Raw genomic sequence first — 27,905 nt, 5'->3', positions numbered from 1 at the left:
CCCCAGAGTGAGATGGGAACAGATGAGCACTGGGACAAGTTGCAGTTGTGCTGTTTGGAGCAAGCGGTGACAGACGTGGTAAAGCACGAATTGAGCATTGTTCTTGCGTAGCATGCCCAACCACCTGTAGTGCAGGACAGCAGGAGAGGGGAGCAATGTTACTGTCGTGAAGCACTGGAGCCACTGGATTGACCTATTGGCTCCATAAGCCCCATTGGACCAAATAATCATGGGGAACACGATGACGAGATCTGAGTCTCAGTTTACCCAGTAAGGAAATGAGCCTGATGCTAACTGATATTTTGTATCAGTAATGCCTTGAGACTGTCCTTGGAGGAAGCATACAATTTAATGACAACCAAATCCATTCAGAGCCGTGGGCAAAGCATTGAGAAAACACATTTGAATGGGACTCTGGGCACATGTTCAGGGAGTGCTGTGTCCAGTGGGAGAGACAGCTGTGTAGACATTAAAAATGGTGTGTGTCAATTGTATAAGCAGTATGGCAGTGACCTAGGCCGGTGCCTTGTGAGCAGATGGCATAAACTGGAGGACCTGGGGAAGATTTCACCAGCAGGTGCATATTTGAACATACCTGAAGACAGAGCAGAAGTTTGCCAGGTAGAGCAGGGGACCCCAGGTTCTGGGGATGAAGCTTCATGCAGGCATTTCTGAATCTAGAGTAGGTGCTGTTCTTGCTCAGCTCTCGACTTTGGGACTTTGTTGTCTTCTCTTCCCACCTTGCTTCCCTCTCCCCCATGGATGGGGTGAAGTAATTTGATAGATTTGCAAGCAGAGTGTTGAAGGATTAGGAGGAATGATTTCTCCACTTACAGAGCTCTCTAGATCTGGATGGCAAACCTCTAGCACATGGCCGCCATCTTCTTTGGATCCATTGTTGATGGGATCGCCACGTTTTCTGCTGAGCCCCACATTTTCTCAGTGTGGTGCTGCGCAGAGCTGCCGCCAACCTGAGTGGGCAAGTGGGGCAACTGTTTGCCATTCCTGCCCAGTCTATCTTCTTTGATCCTGTCGGGCACGCTGGTCCTATAGGCAGCAGAGTCCCCTCCCACTTAGGGAAACAAGAAGTACAGAGCAAGCGTCCCCATTTTCAAATGGATGGGATGGCCCATTGTGGTGAGTAGGTACAGCAGAAGTGGGGTCCCCACAAGTAAAAATTCCTCATTTCCAGCTTTGACTGTGTCGTTTCTCTCTCTGTGGTAAACTGCCCATTCTTACCAAGTTTCTGGCTTTGAGTCCTTTTCATCTTCCCTGTGTGAGGCATCGCGAGCTACAGAGAAGGTAAGAGAAGTCAAACACATGGTTCTCAGTCTTAAGAGTCCTCTAATGTATTTGGAGCAACGGGGACAAGCATTCATGACATAGTTAAGAAATTGTATAATTTAACAGTGTATGTTAACATATAGAGATTCTCTAATAATGTATTACACAACATAATAGCTATTATTTTGGTTATTATTTACTAGGCAGTGTATGATTATATGTGCCAGCATAAGCAGGCAGTTAAATTCCACAGGAATTCAACAGTAAGCAATAGCCTGGGCTCCCATGTGTCAGAGAAGCGACAGCGACAAGGACACCAGCCTCTATGCCACAGTGTGACGGGGCTGTGCTCATGCCGTCTCTTAGGGAGGACAGGAGAGCAGGGACAGCCGGACTGGGCATTAACCACTTGGTGAGGGTTTAAATGACATTCCAGAGGGAAGGAACAGTACATGCAAAACCAGGGAGAAAGAGAGAATGACCCATTCAGGAACTGCAAGTGATTCGCATGGGTCTAGCCAGGGGAACTGGAAAGTGATGGAGATGAGGCTGAAGAGATTCACAAAAGATCTAGAAGTCTCCTTGAAGGGTTTGGGCTTGGCTACGAGGCCGGTGCCGGGTGGGGGATGCATGGTGAGCAGGAAGGCAGGATGGCATCCCTGAGGCAGCAGTGAGGGGGGGGACTGGAGAGAATCGATGCTAGGGGCATAGAGGAGGCCAGCAGGACCCAGGTAAAGAGTGACCCAGGTGCTAAACGGAGGACAGCCATCAAGGAGGCGGAGGAGGAGGCGGAGGAAGAATTCAGAACACAGTAAGGGAATAGGCAAGGCGGGATCTGCTGACTGTTCTGAGGTTATGTGGGACGGAGAACTCACCAATGGCTTCCAGATTGTCAGCTTGCGATGGGATTTAGATAGGGAGAGAATATTCAGTTTGAGGTGATGGCTGATAATTTGGGTTCCGAGGGCCCTTGGAAGGCTAAAGTCCAATTTCCTGCCTTTAGCCATCGATGTCAACTTAAAGCGTCTGAGATAAATGAGGGTCTGTCCAATCCCCAAAGAGTAGCAGAGAAGACCACCCTTTTCTCTTCAGAATGGGAATCTTTTTTGAATAGGGAACCATTGGATTTGGAACAATTCTTCGATTCTACTTAATTCAGCTAGAATTTTTTGTGATGATTACACGCAAGTTACTGTAGGACTTGGTCTTTCCTGCTCCTGTTTCCTTCACCCCTTAGACCTTGTGGATATAGGGTGTGGACTCTGCCCAGGAATACCCAAGACAGGAAGCTCCAAGGACACATTTTACAGAGGATCCCACTTAGCTGATAAACTTTCAGGTCATGCTGGAATGATTCATGAATGGCTGAGCCATCCATCGGAATGCATTCTTGTCTGGCAGATGCCGGTCCATCATCCGCAGCATATCGTCCAGTGCGCACACACTTGGAGAAAGAAGGAAGAAAAGATGAGAGGAGGAGGTGGAGGGAAAAAGAAGAAGGGGAAGAAGAAAGTAGGAAATGGATCAAAGTGGAATAAAAACATCACATCACATAAGGTCAGGTGTGGGGGGTGTGGACTGACAAGAGAGGAGTGAAGGGAAGGGAAGCCTTCAACTGTAGGAGGTAGAGAGGAGGACAGGGATGGTGCCTGGACCCAGGATGGCAGAGCAAGGTCAGGGATGGACACAGGACAGCCTCCAGGAGACACTTGAGCTAGGATAGCAGCACACGCAATAACGTTAGCTCACAGATTACTGGGGGTGACCATCTATACAATATTCTCTTTTGAAAAGGAATTCAAGGATACAACTTTTCTTTTTAAGCCTTTTTGGTAGGCAGGGGACGTCAGGGAAGGAACAGTGCCTCTAGCGACACCGCGCCTCCATGCCCTTGGTCAGCAGCAGAAGTGGGACCCTGGGTCAGTTACCTACTCTCCAAGCCTCGGGTTTCTTGTCTGAAAAAAAGGGTAGCAACAGCATGGTTGGGGCTTGGTGTGAGCACCACCAGACACCAGGGGCTCTTTTCATTGCTCTCCAACAGAGCCCTGGGATATGCCTTAAGCCATTACCAGCCTCACAGAAGCAAGAACCACACCCACATTTGCTTCTGCTTCAGCTGCGGGTGTGTGTTCCGGCCTGAACAGAGAGGGTGCTGGGAGAGAGACAGTGGGGGACGAGGGGGAGCGGAAGCACAGTGGTCCGCAGGAGCCAGAGGCCATGGTTGTTTTTCCATGGAAAGGATTAGGATTGAGTGTTGAGGCATTATTTAAACAAACAGGTCTCGTGTATCGAAGTTCCATTTTGGGACTTAAGGCACCAAAGCTCTGGTGTTGATCCCTTTTAGGGCCTTGGCCAGAGCAGTGGGAGGCACTGGTGTAGGTGCTATGAAGTGTAATGTGCGAGGAGCACTGAGGGACCAGACCCAGGGACAGAAACGCTGTCTATATTTTTTGTCTCTTATAAAATCCACTCACACGAGATCTTTCTTTCCTCAAGCAGGCGAACACATTATCCCCCTAATAAGAATTTTTCCTGTTGATAGTAGACCATTCACTTTGGAGAGGTCCTCGTTTTCGAAGAAGACCACTAAAGGACATTAATTGAGTTTACTTTAATATGTTAATACACCGTTCCCTTTCCCCAGTGCCTCCCGAGCTAGAGACCGACGCTCGCCTCACCACTCTGTATGCTCCAGACCTCCACACCCGAGGCTTATCACAAGCAATTATCTTACCCAAATAAAAAATGAAAATGGAAAAGTTAAATAAATAACAGGACATCTTGATGGAATCGCAGTAATGCTCATCTTGGTTAACATTAGCCCTGACTTTCGGACAGCTAGATTTGTTAATACGCTCGTCCTTTGTTTAGGCATCTATCTGTAAATCTCGTGACTTTCCAAAATGATGGATGGCAGCCATTTCACTCACCCCTAAAAAAACCCATAAAAAACCAAAACAAACACTCTCCAGGACACTGGAAGAAGCAAAATGGACACTGTAGTCCTGGGGTAAGGACTGCCTAGATTGGAGAAAACCCTCAAAACTGAGTTCCCAAATTACTGCGCTTTTGTTCACTGCATGTTCAGTGTTCCATTGTTCCAGTCTTCCTGCTCTGCAGTCCTGCAACCCGTCGGGCCTCCGTGACCTTGAACCGGAAGCTGGAACTTGGGGTCACAGTCTGGATGGACCAGCTTGGGTTCTGGCAGCAAACCATCCAAACCTCGGGGGCTCAACCTGGCAGACGTGTTTACTCCTTCTTCACGCAAAGGCTTGTGGGTGTTGCTGGTTTGTCACGATGATTGCTCTGCAGATCTTCAGCCTGGCATCTCAGCCGGCTTTGACCTTTGAGCATCTCCATCCCAGTGTGCTCTTCTACTGTGGCCACAACAGAGAAAGAGAAGCCCAGAGATTTAGGCACTGACCATGACGTGCTTTGCCCAGGAGGTGACACAGGTTGGGTCCATTCACATTTCCTTGTCTGGACCTGGTCCCGTGGGTAGTCAGCCCAACCACCAGAGGGTGGGAAAGCACACTGGGAAGAAAATGAACAGTCCACGTCGCTGAACGTGAGCAAAGTCTAATTCCTTAGGAACTTTGCGCACTGACGGTTGTTTTCTTTTACTTGCCCTAAGCGGTGGTAACTGAGCCCTGGGGTCTGAACGTGAGCAAAGTCTAATTCCTTAGGAACTTTGCGCACTGACGGTTTTCTTTTACTTGCCCTAAGCGGTGGTAACTGAACCCTGGGGTCAGCCATCTGGGATTTCCTGTGTCCTACACACTGTGGAAGTCACCCTTCTTTTATATAAATATATATACATTATCTATCATTTTGAAATAGACTTTTTATGAGCAGTTCTAGGTTCACAGCCGAATTGAGCAGAAAGTATAGAAATTTCCCGGAGACTCCCTGCTCTCCCCACACCCCACAGCCACCCCAACTATCAGCATCCCACATCCGAGTTGTACATTTGTTATAACTGATGAAACTACGTTGATACATCATTATCACCCATAGTTTGCATTAGGGATCGCTCTTGGTGTTGTACATGTTATGGGTTTGGACAAAGGCATAATGACACGAATCCATCATTATGGTAACATACAGAATAGTTTCCGTGCCCTGAAAACCCTCTGTTCTCTGCCTATTCATTTCTTCTTCTCTTTTAACCCTTGGCAACCACTGGTCTCTTTACTGCCTCCATAGTTTTGGCTTTTCCAGAATGTTGTATCATTGAAATCATACGGTATGTAACCTTTCAGATCAGCATTCTCCATGTCTTTTCACGGCTCGATAGCTCATTTCTTTTTAGCACTGAATAATATTCCATTGTCTGATATACCACATTTATTTGTCCATTCACCTACTGAAGGACATCTTGATTGGTTCCAAGTTTTGGCAATTATGAATAAAGCTTCTACAACCATTTGCATGTACGTTTTTGTGTGAACAAAAATTGTCAGCTCATTTGGGTAAATACGAAGGAGCATGATTTCTGGATCATACGGTTAAGAGTATATTTAGTTCTGTTAGAAACTGCCAAACTGTTTCCTCAAATGGCTGCACCATTTTGCATTCCCACTGGCAAGACTGAGAGTTCCTGTTGCTTCACATCCTTGTCAGAATTTGGTGGTGTCAGTGTTTTGGATTGGGGCCATTCTAATAGGTATGGGGTGGTCTCTCGTTTTCATTTGAAATTCCCTAATGATGTAGGATTTTGAACATCTTATGCTTATTTTCCATCTGTGTATCTTCTTCGGTGAGGTGTCTGTTCAGGTCTTGTCCCCATTTTTTAGTCCTGTTATTTGCTTTCTTACTGTTGACTTGTAAATATTTCTTGTATATTTTCGATAACAGTCCTCTCTCAGATATGGCTTTTGCAAATATTTTTTCCTAGTCTGCAACTTCTCTTTAGCTGAGTCTTGAATTTTTACAGGACTGACTCAGAGTCTCAATCTCTGTATGAAACCCCATACTCTCATCAATGCCCCTGTAGATTCTTAGAAGTGGGGCGGCTTACCTTTTTCTTAGTTACCTCTAGCTAAGATTTCAGTGTCCAGAGAATTTTTGATCCCTCTCTGAGTAGAGTAAATGCAAACATGAAATATAGCTTTCTTTTTCTTATAATTCTTTCCATCTCCGGTGTCTGTCCCTCCATCCTGCCTTCTAGCTCTATGGGTCTGCTGAAGGTTTCGGGCATCGGAGGGAGGTTACAGCATGACTCTGTGTAAAACTTAAAATGCAATAGTAGTTGTAGCCATTCTTCAAAATTTTTCAGCATACCCAGCATCTCAGTGGCCACCTTTTCTTTTCCCTGCGTGTTGCATGTTGCTTTCCCACACCTCTTTCTTCTCCGCTTGGCTTCTTTATATCTCCCGAATGGTCTGCAGTCTCTGAACCTGTTGCCTCCCCCACCATTTCTAATTATAGGTACACAAAAATTTCCTCTCATTTCCTGACACAGAAATATTCATTCAATCCTTTCTTTGTTTTTGATTTCTCCTTCTAGAACATACTCTAGGATATGTCTTTTCATCCCCAAATGATCCATTAGGCATCTCATCCAAACATAATAAATTTTCTCTCTTTCAGAATTCCTACTGCCGCCATTTTAAATATCCTCTCACTCATCTTTTTAATCTTGCGAAGTATGATATGGGGATAGGGTTAAAAAAGAATGTAGGAATAGCCCACCTGAACAAGGCGGCTGAACCCTGTGTCCAGCCTTGGGAATGAAAAGTGTTATTTTATCCATAATAGCTACTCATAAGCATATCTGTTCATAGACGAAATCTCATCATAAAATCAGGTGTTTAATTTTAGGGACAGTTTACCCAGAAAATCTTTCTAAGATCCTCTAAAGGGCTACCACAAAGAAGAAAAGAAATATTTGAACACGTTGCAACTTGAAAGTGTCATTGAAGAGTCAAAACAAACTGGGGGTCTGTCCCCCTCATGCCCGCCCCCCTCCCTGGCAACAAGGTCCTTGGCAGGAGATGGTGTCAGCCTGAGCCACGCATAGACAGAGCCACAAATGGGAAAAGAAAACACAGCAAGGCAGAATCCTGGGACTGGCTTTCTCTCCATCTCCCAGACCATGCGCAAGTCTGAGTTTGACAATTCTAAATGTGAAACTGGCCTTCCAGGGTGATCTGAAGGGGTGTTTGTAAGGCATGAAGATAGAAAATACTTTTTTTTTTTAAAAGGTTTTATTTATTTATGTGACAGAGAGCCAGCCAGCGAGAGAGGGAACACAAGCAGGGGGAGTGGGAGAGGAAGAAGCAGGCTCCCAGCGGAGGAGCCCGATATGGGACTCGATCCCGAATGCCGGGATCACGCCCTGAGCCGAAGGCAGCCGCCCAACGACTGCGCCACCCAGGCATCCCAGAAAATACTTTCTTTAGCAGTTTGTTGGCTTGATACCTATTAGACATGTCCTCTGTGGCCTCCATTTGTATTCCTGCCCTGGGCATGCAAATGTTCCCTCACCTCTTCAAGATTATTGTTAAGGATTTTCCTTTGGATTTTCCTTTGGGGCAGAGGATGAAGGCAGCAGAGATCTGGCCTCCCTTTCCCCCAGTGAATCAGACTCATTCTGGACGAAACATAACACGCATCCTAACAAGTAAGCCTAAGCTCCGTGAATTCTTCTGTGTGTTTGGTTTATCACAAGGTGCTGGTTTTCATGTTGTGGTGTGTATAGGACAGGTGTGCCACCCATGTTCCTGAGGTCCTCTGACCCTCTCTGAGAGAGAAGGAAAAGTTTGAAGAAGGATGAAATGCAAGAGAGATTTGCCTGTGAGCATGTTCATGCTCTCTCACTCTCTCTCTCTCACACGCACACACACACACAAACACACACAATTTGTGGAGCTTCCTTCCTGTCCCTTTCTCTCTTGATACTTGGGAGGCTCCACAGAGGCTTTTCTTCCACCTGTTTGCATCAGCTACAAAAGGGGCTTGCAAAGAGAGTTGCTATGGCACATCTTTGCAGATAACAGGAGTTGGCAGATGTTTTTTAATTAAAGAAATTCAGGTTATGAAAAAGATGTCATGGGTAGAGAGAGTGGGAAATTGCCAGCCGCAAACCCCTGCTCGTATCTGCTTAGCCCCAACACGGAGCATCTGCTTCTGGATTTCATGAAATGCCATTGTCGGAAGTGGAAGGGAGGGGGGAGCAGATGTAGGTATCAAGACGCTGCCAGCTCTTGATTATCTACCAGTTGGGGGACAGGGCCGAAACTGGAACGATCTATATCCATGGAGAACACAAAGCAACACTGTAGCGTGATGTTTTGCCTTCCTTCTTTGACAAACTATAAGAGCTCTTTGGGACTTGGAGTCTTTTTGACTCATTCCCCCTTCTTTTGGGGCCAATTACAATAAGGAAAGAATGTACAAAGGACAGAGAAGCAAGTACCTTCAAGTCCTGCTTTTCCATGTAGCTCTCTCTGATTGCTTTAGCCAGCAAAACCATCATATTTAGGTCTTCAGAAGGACCTTTGAGGCCTTCACTTTGCCATGGAGGGAAGAGAAGCCCATGGAGGGGAAGTGATGTGTTCAAGGTCTCCCAGTGAAATCAGGGACAGAGCTTGGTCTAGAACGAGGTCTACTGACTCAATGTCACCAGGCTGCCCATGAAGACTGCTTCCTTTCGAAACTCTTAGTGCTATTTTGGGCCATGCAGGCTAATACTTGGTTGAATGCTATTCTTTGGTATTTCTCCTGTGTTAGTATCTTTTAATATGGCTAGCAGAAGTATGAATGTGACCACAAGAGTCACAAAATTTGAATGCTTACAAAAGCCAGTTAGGTAAAATAAATGTGTAAATAAGTCAGGTGAAACACAATAGGGAGTGGTGAGGCCTGGGGCATACCTGAAGATACATGCCTGTCTTTAAAGGCATCTAAACAAGAAAAATATTTGAACATTGTGCTGGCCAAAGGAAACATCTGTAGGACACAGTTGGCTCTTGTGTTGCCAGACTGCTACCCTTGCCAAAGGGCCTAGGACTTTGGTAGTAGCCAGACATAGGCGCCAGCACTGTCTGATTGAAATGCAAATGCAAGCCTCTTCCGTATGTAACTTTAATTTCTAAGACCCACATGAAATGTTTAAAATAAAGAGGTAAAGTTAAGTTTAATAATATACCTTGCTTAATCACATATATCCAAAATATTATCATTTCAACATGTAATCAACTTTAAAATGATTAATGAGATGTTTTATATACTAGGTTTTTGACAGTCAGTGTATATTTTATGGCAGATCTGGGACTTGACTTTACCTTTCTTACAAGCTACTTACACAATTTCACGGATGCTGGCAGAAGAGATGAGATCCTTGGGTCAGAGATAAAGGATTTTATTATTCACGCACAGCAAACAGCGTGAGCACCAGCACATTTGCCTCAGTTCCCCTGGTCCCTGAAATAGGCAGAAGTCTAAGGTGACCCCAGAGATCCTCAGTTCCGTATATACTCCCTTATATTCTCTTAGTTATTCAATCTCTGTGAAGGGATTTTGCAGACATAATTAAAATCTCCAATCAGTTGACCTTTAAATAGGGCAATTAAGTAAGTGGGTCTGATCAAGTCAAGTGACCTTTTAAAATCTGGGTCTAGAGGTCAGAGACAGAGAAGGCAGAGAGATTAGAAACATGGGAGGGATTTGACAGTAAGAAATTCTCCATTGTTGGCTTTGACTCGAAGGGCACCATGCGTGGAGGAATGCAGGAGGCCTCTATTAGCTGACAGTGGTCCCTGCTGATAGCCAGCAAGCAAAATGGGGGCTCTCAGTTATACAATCATAAGGAATTAGATTCTGTCAACAACCTGAATGAGCATGGAAGTGGATTTTACCCCAGAGTCACCAGATGAGAACTCAGCCTGGTGATACTTTGTTCTTTTACTTTTTAAAAAAAATTATTTATTTGAGAGAGGGAGCATGTGCGCATGTGCAAGCATGAACGGGGGAGGGGGTGCAAAGGGAGAAGCAGACTCCCCGCTGAGCAGGGAGCCCAATGCAGGGCTCAATCCCAGGACCCTGAGATCATGACCTGAGCAGAAAGCAGATGCTTAACTGACTGAGCCACCCAGGTGCCCCAGCCTGGTGATACTTTAATTTCAGCCTTTCAGACCCTGAACAGAGAACTCTGTATGGCTCATGACCTAAAAAACTATGAACGAATACATGGGTAGTATTTTAAGCTGCCAACTTTGTGATAATTTGTTACTCTGCAATATAAAACTGATACTCCTCCAAAGTCCCTTGGGGGTGACAAAGAGGGCCAGGTGGTTGTTGCACATGTAATGGGTTTATGTTATAGCTGACGAACCCTGAGCCTGGGGAACTCACCTTTTTATAGAAAGCAGAAGGCAAGCCTGCTCTTTGTCCCAAAGGCAGATATTATCTCTTCCTTTAAGGATGCTTACTTGGAACACAATTTTGACACTTGCTGTAGGTAAAAAGCAATCAGAGTCTTCCATTCTTGGTATACCGCTGTAGACTGAATGTTTGTGTCCCTCCAAATTCATATGTTGAAATCAAGTCCTCAGTGTGATAGTATTTGGAGGTGGGGCTTTGGGGAGGTGATTAGGTCATGAGGGTAGTGCCTCATGAGTGGGATTAATATTCTTATGGGAGAGATCCCAGAGAGCTCCCTCAGCCCTTCCACCACGTGAGGACACAGCAAGAAGATGGTGGTCTACAAACCAGGAGGCAGGCCCTCACAGACACCAATTCTGCTGACACCTTGATCTTGGACTTCCAGCCTCCAGAAGTGTGAGAAATAAATTTCTGTTGTTTAAGCCACCCAGTCTATGATATTTTTGTCACATCAGCCCAAAAGGGCTAAGATGCATACCAAGCAAAACATGTGGCAGCAAGAGAGATCATGAAGGAGTGTCTCTCAACATTTTATACTCACAGCACATTTCAGTTTGGACCAGTCACATTTCAGGTACTCAGGGGCCACATGTGGCTAGTGGCCAACATATTGTACAGCACAGATAGAGAAACCACCAAATATTTTTTAAGAGGTTGATTGGAAAATTGAGAATTGAGCTCTGTGGCCCTTTATCAGTATGATTGATGTCTTTTCCTGAAGTTTAAAAGCTGTTAATGAAGGAGAGGTTAGTTCATTAGTCTGGCCATTGACTATGTGGATTACCTAAGGGTGGGATCTGACAGACTCCTTTGTGTCTGTCTACTTAGGGGTTTTATCCTCTGTCCTCCTGGGTATTTCTCACTTTCTTTTTTATTTTTAAAATTGTTGCCCCCTTATGGAGCCTTTTAAGACTCCCCCCCCCCATTGTTCCCTCTCCCCCATGAAATCTTATACCACAGATAAACTGTATATCTATTTATGTTCTGTGGTCCTTTGGAAGGCCATAAGTCATTGTAATATTTAAGTATTTTTACTCCCCTCCAATCAAATTTTGCCCTCTTGGGGACAATATTGCCTCTGCTGAGAATGTACCCTTTAGAAGACTACTGGTATATTTATCAAACTCACCAGAGGCAGACTGATAAACTAGGTTGCCATTGTATTTCATTTAAGGTAGAACAACTTACTCTAGGGATGGTCTCATGATGTCAGGTGCTCAGAGCATGGGGATCTTGGGGGTATGCAGATTAGAGATCCAGGGAGCTGGGCTCCTTTGCCATTGTCACCCTATGTCTGTGTCGCTGCATGAAGTGCCCATTTACCTGTTCTTTCTAGACACTTGTCCTGCCAGACTGAAACCCCTGCCCTAGCGGCTACAACTTCAATAGTAGCCAGGCATGTAGACCAGTACTGTCTTCCCTTGGGGACCACTCTGGATAAACACTGAAGCATTTGTGTTCTTAGGGTCCCCTTCACCCATCAGTGTTACACGCTCCAATCCCAGTGATCACTCCCTTTTTTCTCAAGCATTTTGGAGAGCAGACAGCCCGATTCAGCTTCGAGACAGTTATTTCGAGCTTTGGAAGAGTGAGAGGGAAATGTGTCTGTCTTAGGAAGAATATGACAAGCCAAACTTTTCAGGTAGGAGTACTTTTAAATTCCTGAAAGTTGATTGTTGGAGGGGCAGGCCCACGGGAGTCAAGATTGCATATTCAATATCTTTGGAAGTCGGGTCCTTTCTTTGTTCTGGGGCCACTGATTTCATCTATAAAAGGGGTTGTATTATCCACTTTACTTTAGAACTATGCTTTTAACACCTTCAAAGTTTTTTTTTTGTAATTAACTTCTAACTTACTTGTATAATGGTCAAGGCATTTGGTCTGTATGAAACCAGTTCTTTGCTATTTATTGAAACTTGAGTATATGACAAGTTTTGTTAGTGCTTCCTATGTGCTTGAAAAGAATATATTCCATAAAACTGCCTGAAAAGTTCTTTATATTACTTTAGGTAAAGTTTGTTAATTGTGAATCTTCTGTGTCATTATTGACTTTTCTATCTGCTTGATTTACTAATTTGAAAGAAGTATATTATGATCTCTCATTGTGAGAAGGATTTGTCAATTTCTTCTTGAGAGTCTATTAATTTTTGTTTGTATATTTCAAAGCTTATATCCATGGAAGTTTGTAATTATCTCATTTTTCTGATGAATTATTCTTTTTATAATTAAAAAGTACTTCTATCTCTAATAATTCTTGAAATCTATTTCATGTGGAATTCATATGACACCAGATTTCTTAGATAGCATGTATCTAATATTTTTTCATCTTTCATTTATAATATTTATACACTTTTAAATTTTAGCTCTGTCTTTTATACAGTATAAATACCTGCCTTTTTAAAAAGACAATAAAAAAATCTCTGTCTTTTACTGGGGAAGCTTATTTCATTCATATTTATTGGAATCACAGATACATTTAAATTTCTTTCTCCCAAAGATTTTGTGTTTTCATTTGTTTTGATTTAAGCTTTTTTCCCCCTTTTATTCCTATTTTATTTTGAGTCAATAAAGCTCTCTTTATTCTCTATTCTACTGATTTTAATATTGTTCATTCTATTTTTGTCCTTAAAGGCAACCCTGACATAATAGCACATATACTTGACTTAGAATGTGTCATCCAGAATTGTACATTTCTAGGGAGCACCAATCTGTGCAGTTAAGTGGTAAGGCCTTGAACTGTGCCTTCTTTCCAGAAATACAAGGAACTTAAAACATTTTAACTGGTCATTTCTTCCTGTCTACCATATTGTTGTTGGATACTTTAATTACCTTTTGTTTTTATATCACAAATTAGCCATTTTAAAATCATTATTGATTTATATTGTCCTTTCTTATTTATATTTACCCATAACTTTATCAGTTGTTTTGCTCACCATTTTTTTTCGCTTGCATTTTAATTTTCTTTCTGGATTCAATTTTCTCCTTTAGGGGAAGCACTTTAGTAGTTCTTGCATTAAGAGTTTGTGAGTTATATACTCTCAGTTTTTGATTGCCTGAAAAGTCTTAGTTTACCTATATGTTACATATTTACTCTTGTATGTATTATATAAAGTGTAATTTAAAAGCCCACATTTTTAGTCATTGCTGTGCCTTCACTCTTGAATGATAGGTTAACTGGGTATAGAAGTCTAGGTTTACGGGTATTTTTTTCCTCAGCACTCGAAAGGTATTTGTACTCGTTATTAATTTGTTGCCTCTCAGCTTCAAATCTACCCTTCCTTGCCATACCTTATGATATCAGACCTGAACGCTGTAGATTACATTTCTCTCTAGCCAAAAGGCTTCGTGTTACCCTCTGCCAAGAGAGGGCACCAGAGGGACACTTCAAGGCTGGAAGAGGAAGAAGGAAAAAGGAAACTTTTTTTTTCTACTGTCGTTCTGTTTTTTGGCTTAACAGCAAGCAAATCAAAGTGTAAGGATCTTTGTTTATCTGTGGCACCCTCCAGCCAGTTTCTTCTGGAACTAGAAGGTGGCTCTTAGACCTCATGTCTTCTCAATGACCAGTTTCTTTGTCACCACATCAGTGGGTATCATGTTCTTATGGCAACCATGCCCTCTTCTCAGAGATCTGAATATCAGTTGCAGGGTCTTTTCCTCTGACATTTTAAGTTCTTTTCTTGTTCACTTTCCTCTATTTTATAAGGGTAGAAGGTTTTTGTGTGTGTATAGTTTCTATCTCTCACACCTTAGAGTTTGTTTTGCCCGTTTTAGTTATTAAGCACCTTTTACCAGTTAATAATTCATTACATTAAATTTTCCCTGTTTAAAGTGCTGCTGTGGTTTCAGTCTCCTGACTGGACCCTGACTTATAAAATACTATTCTATTGATTTCTGTTTTATTTTTTTGCTGTGCAAAACATTGTGTTGGCAAAAGATTTGAATAGACACTTCATGAAAGAAGATACGAATTGGCCAATAAGCCTATGAAAAACTGTTCAATATTATTAGTCATCAAAAAAACGCAAACTAAAATGACAAGGAGATACACTACACACCCACAGGAATGGCGAAAATTAAAAAGATTGACAACAGTAAATGTCAACAAAGATGTGTAACTGAAACTCTCATGCATTGTTGAGGATGTGAAATTATGTAACCAATTTGGAGAAAGGTCTAGTGGTGTCTTATAAATGTACACCTACTCTATGATCCCAGCTATTCCACTCTTAGGTATTTACCCAAGAGATACAATGTTCACAAAAAGACTTTTTCAAGAATGGTCATAGCTGCTTTTCTCTTAATCTCAAATGGAAAGAGATCAGGTGCCCATCAGTAGGGGAATAGATGAACAAGCTGGCATATTCATACAATGGAAAACTACTCAGTCATAAAAAGGAATAAATTACTGACATGTGTAGCACCATGGACGAATATGAAAACCAATATGCTAAGTGAATGAAGCCTTATACTAAAATGTAGATTTCATTTATGTGCAATTCCAGAACAGGTAAAATTAATCCATGGCAGAAAATATTAGTATAGTGGTTAACTCTGAGAGAATGGGAAGGGGATCAACTGGAAGGGAAAAAGAGGGAAATTTGGGGGGTTGATGGTTTTATATTTGATAGAGGTTTGGGTCACACAGCAACTTACATTTATGACATGTACATTTCATTATGTATATTTGACATCAAAAGAGAGGCACCTGCAAACAAATATTGTGCTCTATTTAGTAATATCCTTGCTGAAGCATTTAGTGGGAAGTCTAGTAATACCTGTTGTTTTCTTTGAAATGCACACATACAAAAAACATACCCAAATAAAATAACAACAAAAAACTAATGAGGGATTGATGGATGAAGGCAGGCATGGATAGAGGATAGATATGTGATAAAGCAAATACAGTAAAATTGAGTATGATATTAATTGTAGAATCTAAGTAGGGAGAATATAGGTGCTTGCTATAAAGTGCTGTCAACTTGTTCTATGTTTTATAATAAAACATTGGAAAAAAAGGCTGCTGTCCATCTAATTATTATTTTTTAAAGATTTTACTTATTTATTTGCTAGAGAGAGACAGTGAGAGAGAGAACACAAGCAAGGGGAATGTGAGAGGGAGAAGTGGGCTTCCCGCTGAGCAGGGAGCCCGATGCGGGGCTTGATCCCAGGACCCTGGGATCATGACCTGAGCCGAGGGCAGACACATAATGGCTGAGCCACCCAGGCGCCCCCATTGAATAATTATTTTTAAAGTAATGTGTTTTGTTTATGGTTTTGTTCAACATCTTTGTGTTTTTATGTTCTGCGCTTTCACTACAATGTGTTTAGATATGAATTAATTTTTATTGGACTCAAGGCTAATGAGCTTACATCTTTTTTCATTTCTTGAAACTTCTCAGCCTTTATTTCATTGAATGTTATCTTTTTTTCTCTTTTTCTGGAATTCTGATTAGATTTGTGCTTAAATTTCTTGTCTTATCATCCTCAGATCTTAGTCTCTCTTCCACGTATCTTTGTCTCTCTCTCTGCTGCATTTAGGTGCCCTCTTCTTGCACCTTCAGGTATGTCATCCTCATGTCCACTTTTCAGTTTACTGATTCTCTCTTTGGCTGTATCTATTCTGCTGGTTAAACTATGACTATGTTTTTCATTTCTAGAAATTCTATTTAATTTTGTCCCAATATAATCATCATTTCATTGTGTTTTTTAAAGATTCTTTTATATAGTTAGCCTTTTAAAACATATTTAGTTTTTAGCTTAATTCTGATAGTTTAAGTAGGTGTTATCAGGGGTCAAAATCTACTCTTTGCTATATCTGCTGACTCCCACTCATTGTGGACTGCCTCCTTCATAAATTTGGATTGGGATTAGGGTAATGGACATCTCTCTGAGGGACTCTTCCAGCTTGAGGAACTTTTTGTCCCTCTAGAGACATTTTTTTTTGTTTGTGCAAGGCATACTAGAGTCATAGGCCCTAGTCACTTTTTATATTAGTCATTCATATCATGCATCTAGAGCAAAGCTGAACTCAAAACCCACATGAAGGCAAGCCTGTGCTCATGAATTATCAGAAGAGACTATTTATTTTCTTTATCCAGAGCCTATTTTAAGACAACTAAGCTTCTTGATCATCTTCCTGAATCTGAGTATAGGTTTTGTTTACTCCCTCCTACAACTAATGTAGCACTTCATGGTTTCTGGTTTTCTGTGGGGGAAAAGGAAAGAGAGGTGTTTGAATTCCACTTCCTTCATAATGTGGACTCAAGGCCTGATATTCTGGGCACACGTGGACATTCATACCCAGGCCCTTGCATTACCAAATCTGGTCACCCTCCACAGGCAGCTGGGGCATCTGCTCAGGCTTTCCACTCTGGAGTTTAGTTCTCCTTTTATTTTGGGTCTCTGGAAATTTCCCTCATTTTCTTATAAACCCAGTTATTGCTTTTAAAAGGATGTTCATTATAATCTATTCAGCATTTTCTAGGTGTTTCATATTGGGAGGGTCTTCAAGTAATTTGATCTTCCATAATACCGGAAATGAAGGCTGTGTTAGGCATTTCACATGTATTATTTTATTAATTCTTCACAACAACCCTATATGTATTATTAGTCCAGGAAATTTAGGCATAGGGGAATTAGGCAGTTTCTGCAGGTCTTACAAGCTGGTCAATGTGGAAAAGTTGGGATTCTCCCAATGTCTAAACAATTCTGATATGTAGGCTTTTGTTCTTTTGTGTTGCAAGGGTAGAGAGACCTACCTCCTGTCCTGGAAACATTGCTTTTCCCAGGCCAGCGGTGTTACTCAATTTGTATTGTAACAATCTCCCTCCTGGGTATGCATTTACTATCTTCTCAGTCAGCAGCAAGGTCTGAAGGGTGTTCTTTGTACCATGAGAAGCCGGTGGCTTTTGGAATTCTCCCATTAACGGTCATGTCCAGCCTGTGGGTTGTCCTTTATGGAGTCACTCTCAAGACTCTCTCTGCTGACTGACAAGAAGACTCAGCCACAGGAGCTTGGGACTTCTGTGCCTCATATAGATTTTGACTGAGGCTTATTTGAGTCATTTGCTCTTATTTGAAAATCTGAGAAATGATGAGCTTTCTGTCTGTCTCTGAAACTGCCTTGCAGACGATGAGAGTGACTAGATGCCCTGGTTTAGCTGGGATGGGGTATTTCTTAGGATGTAGGACTCACAGTTTCAAAACTGGGTGAGTCCTGGGAGAACCAAAACGTTAGTCACTCTGCAGGCCATTCCGGAGGATTTGTTAACCAGATCAGTCCCAGCTCTTTGCCATGAGAGACCAGAGCTTCTTCTGGTTTCCAGATTTCCCCAGAGATGAAAGGAAGGGGGTTTAATGGTGAGAAGAGGAGCACAGAGGACAGAAGATTCATTTCATTCATATGGAATGAAGCAAAACCTCACCAGGTATTCCGCAGCTGTTTCTAGTTACACCACAGCCAACGATGGAGCAGTTTAGGAGGGACGAAAAGTAGGAGCAACAGGGAAAGGCACTGAGATTGCCAGAGCATGGTTTTCTGGCCCACAGACTTGGTTAGATTCTTAGTCTAGATCATATAATTTAGTCCTGACTGGAACTCGAAGAGGCAGACAAGATGATGCCCATTTTGAGGAGGAGGAGATGGAAGCTCTGCAAGCTCTTGCCCGATATCAGGTTTGTAAAAAGCGATGTCTGGATTCAAACCTAGGTGGGCCTGACCCCAAAGCCAGGCCTTCAAGTTGATCTTAGTGAGGAGATGGCCAGGAGTGCTTGTTATGCCAGTGCTGATTTAGGGAGCTGTGAGTCAAGGAGGGCAGACAAAAAAGAAGTGGGCTCTGCAAATTATCATGGTCTCACAAACAATCCCCATGGTTAGGAAGAAGCAGACAGTGACCACTGCTCTGTCAGGCCTGGGAGATCCAGGGAAGTGGGCAGGAGAACATGGGGTGCATTCTGCCTGTACCCACCCACCCCTTCCTTTTCCCCTCCCCCACATGCTTCTACTCACTGTTGGGTTCCATGGAGTGGTCAGGGATGCTGGGCTTGGACATTGGCTGTGCCGTTTGTAGACTGCCATGCATGCAGTCCCACCCTCTGGCGCCCGGTCTTTGCTCTTTGCTGTTAAGTGCCTTACTGCCTGGTCTGAGGGCGTGAGCTTGGTCTGTCATGCCCCCACTTGCTTATCTTCAGAAAAACAGCCTTCCTATTGCCTGCCTGCTGCATTGTAAAATGCCGTATCAATATTAACCATTATTAGGGCATCCTTCCCTAACAAACACATCCTAAGGATCCAGGGATCAGAGCTGCTTTTAAAGGCCTCTTCTAATATTTACCTCCCCCGCTTCCTTCTACACTCTTTGCCGTGTTTTTCTGAAACAGCTGTGTCGAGAACAGAAGGCTCTTCTGTGCAAACTCATAAGTCACCTGCACTTACTTTGTGTGTCCAGGGCCGTTATGCTCTGCAGCAAGCGCTTTGAAAAAAAAATAGGAGTGGATATTTGATATAATAGATTATTACATGTTCAGCATATAAATTACTACATCTTAGAAGCAAGAAATGAGTAATTTTGCCCTGAGGTAATATAACAGCTACTGTGGAGTCACTAAAATCAATTAAATAGATCGTTTGTGGTCAGGGCAGAAGTGTGGGATTACTACCTGAAGAGCATTCAGTAGCTGTTCCCTCTTTTAATCATTCAACAACAGGTACTGAGAACCCAAGGTGAGTTTGGGACATTATCTAAGTGTTGGGCAAGGCTACAACGCAACACAAAACATACGGCCTCAAGGAGACCAGAGACTTTAGTCAAATCCTTTCCATAGCAAGTTAATGGATGTCATTGCTCTGTTTGGTGGATACATGTAAGCATGAGAAAAGTGGACTCTCTTAGGAAACATCTGGGTATGGAACCAGAAGCTCGAGGGGTAACCTGTAAGGTTTTGTTTAGGAGGGCATAGGGTGAAGAAGAGGAGGCAACGTGGATCAGACACTCTGCTCAGAAGCCCAGGGCTGTGAGGGTCTTATCCTGCCCTGGTTACTGACTTGTGTCCCAGCTGAAAAAGAGCCCCCAGTTTTCTCATGAGCCCCATGAAGAATCCAATTTTCTATGAGAGTCATGGACAGCATTCTCTGTCCAGGATAGAAGACCATTTGCTATGGGATTCTCCTTGGGAGGAGAATTCATTTTTTGCTAGTAAGGAAATGTCATTTGCCTCTATAATTGAAATAGGACCTCTGGGTCATTGGGTCAATATCATCCGGCCTATGAGTCATGCAGGGCCGTTGTCCACTTTATATCAAGTGAATTAAGAATCTATTGACCCAGGTCAAAGGATGTGGAGGGGTGAGAAATTATGTAATGAATCTGGGTGATCTGGCCCCACCCAATACTGCTTCAGGGGGCACAACAACCTTCAACCCTGATGGCACCCACCCTTCCTTGTCACTGTGAAACCCATTTAATGAGAATGGGTGGACCAAATTTGGCTTCTTTTATTAAAGCACCAGTGAGTGGAAGATACTATAAAATAACTTATGTCAAAAACCAAAGTTAAAATAATGTCATACTCTGATAATTAATACTCTCAGCCTTGACAGTGGAATATGCTAAAGAAGTCTTTAAATGCTTATGTTTCTTCCAATTATAGGTTTTGGGTCTAATAATTGCTTCACTGAATAAATGAATTGCCTCAATATTCTGCTTACTTTTGCCTGGAAAGACGTGACCTTCATAAACCAATATTCAGTAGAAATACTGTTCCCCCTCCTTTTCTCCTGGCCTCAATCTGTAAAATGGAGGACTTTTTGCAGATTATTAAAGGAACTCATGAGCATGATTTCAATGAGACTTAACCAATTTCTGCTGGGTAGCTTCTCAGTGTAAGGAATAGGGCCAGCCATCCAAGGGGACACAGAGACAGGGAAGGAAAGTGGTTGTGAGGGCTCTGAGTGCAATAGGAGGCAGAAAGGGCCTTGCTGAGTAGCATCAGCAGAAACAGCATTTTCAAAATGTCTTGTAGGTGGCTGGACCTTGGAAGCAGAGAAGAGGGTGGCGGTGGGGGAGGGGAGTGGGAAGGGGGCTTCTGGGTCAAAGACATGGCAGGGACAGGGAAGGACAGAAAGAGATCAGGGTCCTCAGAGATGGCTATCCCTGGGCTCTTTGAACATAATACAGGTAGTTCCCTGAATGTTAGGAATCTCTGTGTCCCTTTAGCTCATTTCTAACCAGCTCATAGTCATTGGCCTCTTGGGTCTGTCCTATCCTTTTGAGCATCTCACTACTGATTCTTAGACTTAGGCCTGAGCGGACGCACCTGGGGCGGTTTTGAGACGCCGAATCTAGGATGTCACTCCAGATCATCCCCAAAACCTCAGGCTGGAGCCTGGGCATGTGTATTTTGAAGACCTTTGGGGTAGCGCTTCTCAAACCTCATGCACACACAGGTCCTCGGAAGGGCTTGTTGAATGCGGGTCTGGGACAGGGCCCGAGGGTCTGCATTTCCTACCGGCATCCAGGTGAGGCTGAAGTTCCTTGTACGTGTCGACTGGTCTACTCTTAAACTAGCAAGGTTCTGGGTTTCTGAGTCTTACCCAAGGTTGAGAATCATCGCCTTGGTCTATCTACACGGTCTCTTATTTAGGCTTCTGTAAATATGGATACAACCATTTGGGGGGGGGGGCAGAGAGGCACAGAACTGAGAGGCAGGAGGAAGTCAGGACGGGGCTGGGCTGTGGAGTGCAAACTAGCAGTGAGTTTCAAGATCTGTCTGCTTCCGAGAGGTCCCGGTGGCCAAGCAACACAGAAGGCGGGCTGGAGCTGATTCCATCCCTGGCAGACCCCACATGCAAGACCCTCGGAAGGACCCACTGATTAAATAAATGTGTTATCAGTGTAGGAGGAAAACTCCAGGTTTAAAACTAATTTCCTTCTGTGGGGCTCTTCCTCCCTTCCCCAGGATTGACACACACAGACGTTCTCAGAGGAAATAACTGGATGCTTTGAAACAAACCCACATGAGGCAGGCACATACACATTTTGATAGAAAGATGGCCTTCTTGATTTTCTCTGGTTCCCAGACTGGGGAAATATTATTATGTTGTTACGTTGAAATGAAACACATTTTAAACTTGTTGGTTTTTTTTTTTTTTTTAAGTAATGGAAAAAACAGGTAATTCAAAATGAATATAGTTCCTTTAAACCATTTTAAAAATAAATGAATTAAGTTTTTCTTTAAATTTTACATCAGGAAATAGCTTCATTGTTTGAGTTTTGATATAATTAAACCATTGATTTGGCCTCATTAGAAAGAGAGTGTTTATCAGAGAGACAGGGGCACTGTGACAGGGGTGTAGATGGAGTGGAGGAGACACAGACTTTGTCCAAGTTCATTCTGTTAATTTCTCTATAAAAAGATAAAAATTGGGATTAGCAAGTGGCCTCAATAGGGAAGTGTAGCAAACGCCTTCTCATTTTCCTAAGAGCCCCCATCTTGGCAATATTGTGTTGCTTAGGAACTAACAAAACATGTCTCTCTGTGTGTGTCTCTTTCTTTTTTTTAATGGTCCCTTTGTGCCCTGATATTTTTCCAAGTTGGCAGCTGTGAGGAAAAACAATGTGATTTGGTTAGATGCAGTCTCCTTCTCTCAAGTCTGGAGCAGAATAGATAAGAACTTGTATGTCAGAATACAAGGTTTACTCAGCACCAGGCAAAAGCTTTTGATGTTGCCTGCCCAATCTGGCCTCACATCTTTGAAGTTCTATTACACATGCTAGGGTTCCGTCAATAAGAAACAGACCTTTCTTTCCCCTGCTAGTTAAAACATCTGCCTCCTGGAAACGCCCTGCATGAAAGCAGGTTACAATAGTCCCAGGGCTCAGAGAGACCTGGGCTTTGCCACATTCGTGACAAGAAGGGAAAGGTTTAAGGAATGGAAGCCATTTAAGAAAACCCTCAAGGACAGGGGTGATGGTATTTTCTTATTCCAAGATTTCAAAGGAAAAGATCCAGCTTGGTTGGTTCTCTCATAAACGGAGTGACTGATCAGGGCAGCCTTTCGTGTGGCTCTTCATACCGTGCTGTATTCATGTTATAAGTCACATGTGATCTACACTCTTTATCTGGGGCATTAGCTGTTTTGCAGTGAATAGGAGCAGAGAAAACAGGCTCATTGGTTTGTAGTGTCACTCTTCGCAATGTCATTTAAACTGCTCAGCAAATGGCTTATTTGTCAAAGAATATTGCTTTTTCCTGGAACAAAACCCAGTTACTGATGGCTGAAACCTATGGATATCAGAAATGATATCATGATGTGCTTGCTTCTGCTGCTACATAGTGGTGCCCTTTGAAGGGACAGAGAGGTGGGGGGAGGAGAGCCTTTGTTCCTGGAAATGAAAGCATCTAAACAATGGATTATCTGAAGGACCTTAGAGGCCAGGCTTCATGCCCCAAACAGGTTTGCAACAAAAGCCTTCAACTCAGAGAATCCAGTGCTGGACATGTTGGAGGTGGGTGGAAGTCCAAGGAATGTTGGGGAAGGACAGGTGGGCAGGTAAGCAGTTAGACTGCAACCCAATGGTCAACGGTCCCAATTGCAAGTCCTGGTTCTGTGGCTATGGACCAGCTGCATCAGCTGCTAGAGGGTGGGGAGCAAAAGTCAGAAGGAAAAAGAACATGAGGCCATGCCTCAGAAAATCTTTGCCAAAATGTTGAGCTCAATATGCGAGGGACAGGGCATGTTGGTGTGCTACGGGGCAACAAAATTATTGGGTAGATAAGTTGTTCTGGAGCAGCACTGACCCGTCCTTTCTGTGCCTTTTCCTCTCTTGATAGTATCTTTTTTGTCTTTTGATCTTTACATTTGGTGGTCTCATACTCTTTTGTTTTTATTTCCCTCCCTCCCCTCAAATGCTGACCTAGGATTAGAATCTTTTCAACTTACCCATTCTAAGAATGAATGGCTGGAGGTGCTCAGTTGGTAACTCCTGCTAAGACTGTTTTTATTTTAAAGGAATACAAAGTTAAGTCAAATAAATGAATCTCGAATGGTGGAATTTCAGGAATTGGTGGGCAGAATTTCTTTCCCCTGGATTTCTCCCCATGGGAGAGCTCTAGTGACCTTGCTAAGGAGAGATAAACAGTCCTTTCCCTCAGTCAGTTCACAAAATAATAGGGAAGAAAATCACAAGAGATCCAGGATTCTTACCTGAAACATTTACAAGATAAATGAGGTCATGGTCATGTTATGATATGGATGATGGAAGGTCAGTGAGAAGGAGAGGGTCATGCAGGCTTAGTCACACCTCCACAGCTGACTCGAGCAGTTCTGATCCAAGTTTTAGGGATATGGTAACATGGGAGTAAGCCTGAGGCCCCAAAAGTGGCAAGGAGGTCAACCAGGCATCAGAGCTAGACAAGCTGTGGGGTGCTGAATGACAGAAGGGAGAGAAGGGTGCTGATCCCCATGCCTGGAGGGTGGGGCTGGCAGGACCAAGCCATCGTGAGAGGAACACGTGGACATCTGTGTCTGGAGAGAGCCACGGTGCAGAGGCTGGCTTTGAAGAGGCTTGCGAGGGTGGAGGCAGGGAGACTGGCTGGGAAGATCCCCCAAGACAATGGGGAGGGATGTCGAGCACAGCTCAGCTTCCATCCCTGCTCTGCCATCGTGTAGCTGTGTGACCCTGGGCAGATGATTTAACCTGAGCTGCAGGGTCTTCTTCTGTAAGATGGGGATGATACTTGCATCTATCTTTCAGTGTTCTCATAGGCAGGAATTGAATTTCTAAATCTATCTGTCTCACATGGAGCACCTGGTCTGTGCCTGGCGTATAGCATATATTGTCCGTGTTAGTGTTTATGGCTGGTATCCACGTGTGAGGAGGGGGAGCGCAGGCCCTCAGTGTCCCCCGGGTGTGATGCTGGTGGAACAGCCCCATGAGACCACGAGTGGGCCTTCAGATCCCACACAGGTGCCTCCACGGATCTGTGGAGCAGGGGCACGCCCGCAGAAACCTGGTGTAGCCTACGTGCTTGTCAACGGACACCTCTGTCTCAACGTCATTCCTTGGGTACCTTGGGGAGGAATTTAGCACCAATCTCAGTAGGAAGATGCCAGTCTTCAAGTCTGTCCTCACATTTCCATCTAGGGGAAAATAAGACGAAAGGGGCTCCACGTCCAGTTAGACGCAAAGAGGCTTCAGGATGGGCTTCCCAAGAGTGAAATGGGGATTGCAGGATCTCCATTTCCGAGACGGAAGGGATGGTCAGCCCCTCTGGGAGGGGTGCAGGGAGGACTTGCTAAGGGGTGGGTGGGGTGAGCTGGATCATGTCATAGCTCTGCCTGCGTCACTTTTCCCCAGGGAGGGCATGCGGGGAACACGGGCCCGGAGAACAGTTTCTGTGCCTGAAGCCTTCACTTTCTGCTCACAGCTCCAAGGCACCAATGACTGAGGTCAGCTGTCACCCTCTGAAAGAGAAGCGGCCTCACGGTGTCCATTTCAGCTCTTCTCTGCTGCTTCTCCACCTGTCCTTCCCTCTTCGACCAGCCACCCCACCTCTTCAGTCATTCAAGTGACATTTTCATGCTACAGTTTTCCTTGGTTGCCGTTCTGAGTCTATCCACTAGCTCTTTTCTGTATTGTTTTGGTTCACAAGACACAGCCTTTGATGGGGGTGAAAAGCCAGGAAAAGGAGCCATTTATTTAAAGAGAGAAACAGAAAAAAAGGTACTTTTCTTTTTGAGAACTTTTAAGTTCTCTTCTCTTAGTAACTTTCAAATACACAGCACAGTATTAACTCTAGTCACTGTGTTGTACATTATAACCCCAGGACTTGTTTATTTTGTAACTGGAGGTTTGTACCTTTTGACCACCTGCACCCATTTTGCCCATCCTAAAATCCTCACCCCTGGCAACCACTAATTGTTCTCTGTATCTATGGGATTTTTGTTTGTTTGTTTGTTTAGATTTCAGATATAAATGAAATCATAGGATATTTGTCTTTCTCTGTTTGCCTAATGCCCTCAGGTTCCATCCATGGTGTCACAAATGGCAAGATTCTTCTTTTTTAGGGCTGAATAATATTCCATTATATATATTACCCATTCATCCATCAATGGACACGTAGGTTGTTTCCAAGTCTTGGCTACTGTTTTTTTAAAGATTTTATTTATTTGAGAGAGAGAGATAACACGAGTGGGGGCAGGGCAGAAGGAGAGGGAGAAGCAGATGCCCCATTGAGCAGGGAGCCCAATGTAGGGCTCAATCTCAGGACCCTGGAATCATGACCTGAGCGGAAGGCAGATGCTTAACCAACTGAGCCCCCCAGGCGCCCTCAGTCTTGGCTATTGTAAATAATGCTACAGTGAACATGGGAGGGGGGTGCAGATATCTTTTCAAGTTAGTGTTTTCATTTCCTTTAGATAAATATCAAGAAGTGGAATTGCTGGATCATATGGTAATTCTATTTTTAATTTTTTGAGGAAATCCATGATGTTTTCCACAGTGGCTGCACCAGTTTGCATTCCTACCAGCAGTGCATGAGAGATCTCTTTTCTCCACATCCTCACTAACACTTGTTATTTCTTGCCTTTTGATACTAGCCATCCCGACAATAAGAGGTGCGAGGAGGTATCTCACTGTGGGTTTTGAGCTGCATTTTGCTGGTGATTAGTGATGTCAAGCATCTTTTCATGCACCTTGTTAGCCATGCATATGTTTTCTTTGGGAGAATTTCTGTTAAAATCCTTGGCCTTTTTTTTTTTTAATCGGGATTTCTTTTCTTTTTTTTCTTTTTTTTCTTGTGGTATTGAGTTGTATGGGTTCTTTATCTATTTTGGATATTAATCCCTCATCAAGGGGTTATTTATTGAAGTACTTTGTCACCATTATCCTAGGTGGAGAGAGCAGCTTGGGGAAAAACATGGGTGTGGGGGGGCTGGGTGGTATTTGCTGAATAACACGTCAGTCATACTGGCTGGCTGGAATATAATGGACCAAGTACTTTAAGCTGACCTCCCATTTACTTGTGTTCCTGCTCATTAGAAACCACTAATGCTAGAAAGTGTATCTCCTTTTCATAGGGAATTGTATCGAGTTACAGAGGGTATCATTATCTAGTCTGAGGTGACACAGCTTTGACCTGCCCTAAGCTTCCCTCTTTAAAAGGTACCCCCTTTAAAGGTACTGCTTTCCCTCTACTCAGTGGTTTGTGTTGGGAAATGGTGGGAGTGAGTCTGGAAAGATACACCGTGGTGGGATTAAGAAAACACCTGAAAGATCAAGTCACTTTATTCTGATGGCAATAGGGAGCAAGAAGAGGTTCTTGAGTAGGAGAGGGATGTGGCCAGACATCTGCTTTATTTTATTTTCTTAAGATATTATGTATGTTTGTATGTACGTATTTAGAGAGAGTGTGTGAGCTGGCGGAGGGGCAGAGGGAGAGGGAGAATCTCAAGCCGACTCCCCACTGAGCATGGAGCCCAACCTCACAACCCTGACATCATGACCTGAGCCGAAATCACGATTCAGAGGCTTAACTGACTGAGCCCCCCCAGGCGCCCCCCAGACATCTGGTTTAGAAAGGGCAGTGACAAACAGTTGAGGAGAGCAGGGGAACAGGGGGAGGTGAATGGCCAGCTGGTCAGGAGCCCCACACTGTTGGTGGTCAGAGGGACACAGCAGTGGGGAGTGGGTTGGGGGGGGGGAGCTGAAATGAGCAGGGGAAGGCCAGGAGCTGAATGGTTAGGAGGCAGAGGAGAGTAGGAGGGAGGGACGGGTCAAGAGTCCCCTGCAGCCTAGAAGCAGCTCTGTCCACGGAAAGATTGCAATCTGAAAGCCATGTCCTAAAGCGCAGGAGACTCGTTTCACGCAACTTCTTGTTTTCTCTCCATGGCTGAGTCTGCAGGGGGCACAAGTGAGGGGAAAAATGAAAGAAAACCACAAACACAATCAATAGAGGCTGCCCTGGGCCAGAAGGCAACCTTTTAGGGGACGGCAGTTCTCAAGGGCAGTGGTGTTACGCCTAGAGACTGAAGCTCAGGCTCCTTGGCTGGGATTCTTAGCTTGGGTTCCCGAAACAGCACTCAAGTGATTTCTGGAGGGCGAGCGCCCAGGCTCTCAGGAGGGGCCGGCAAGGAGGGGAGGGAAGCAGACAGGACGGAGAAGAGAGCCGGGCAGCGAGGACAGTTCAGGAGCCGCGCATCCCCTGTCTGGTCCCAGGGGGCGCTCCGGAGCACG

The 27,905-nt window shown here is 43.9% G+C and overlaps 1 long non-coding RNA gene across 1 annotated transcript; it reads right to left on the bottom strand.

Moving 5' to 3' along the window:
- Positions 1 to 330: 330 nt before the first annotated feature.
- Positions 331 to 18,722, bottom strand: LOC121104023. Its single transcript, XR_005836397.1, has 2 exons — positions 18,680 to 18,722; positions 331 to 1,291 (listed from the first exon to the last, which is right to left on the bottom strand). It is a non-coding gene; the product is annotated as an uncharacterized LOC121104023 (long non-coding RNA).
- Between the last annotated feature and the right edge of the window lie 9,183 nt (positions 18,723 to 27,905).

The sequence above is a fragment of the Ursus maritimus genome, unplaced genomic scaffold (genome assembly GCF_017311325.1).
Source record: "Ursus maritimus isolate PB19 unplaced genomic scaffold, ASM1731132v1 scaffold_2, whole genome shotgun sequence".
Classification (NCBI taxonomy): Eukaryota; Metazoa; Chordata; class Mammalia; order Carnivora; family Ursidae; genus Ursus; species Ursus maritimus.
The sequence above is the reverse complement of the archived record's forward strand: the minus strand, read 5'-3'. Positions and strand labels throughout refer to the sequence as shown.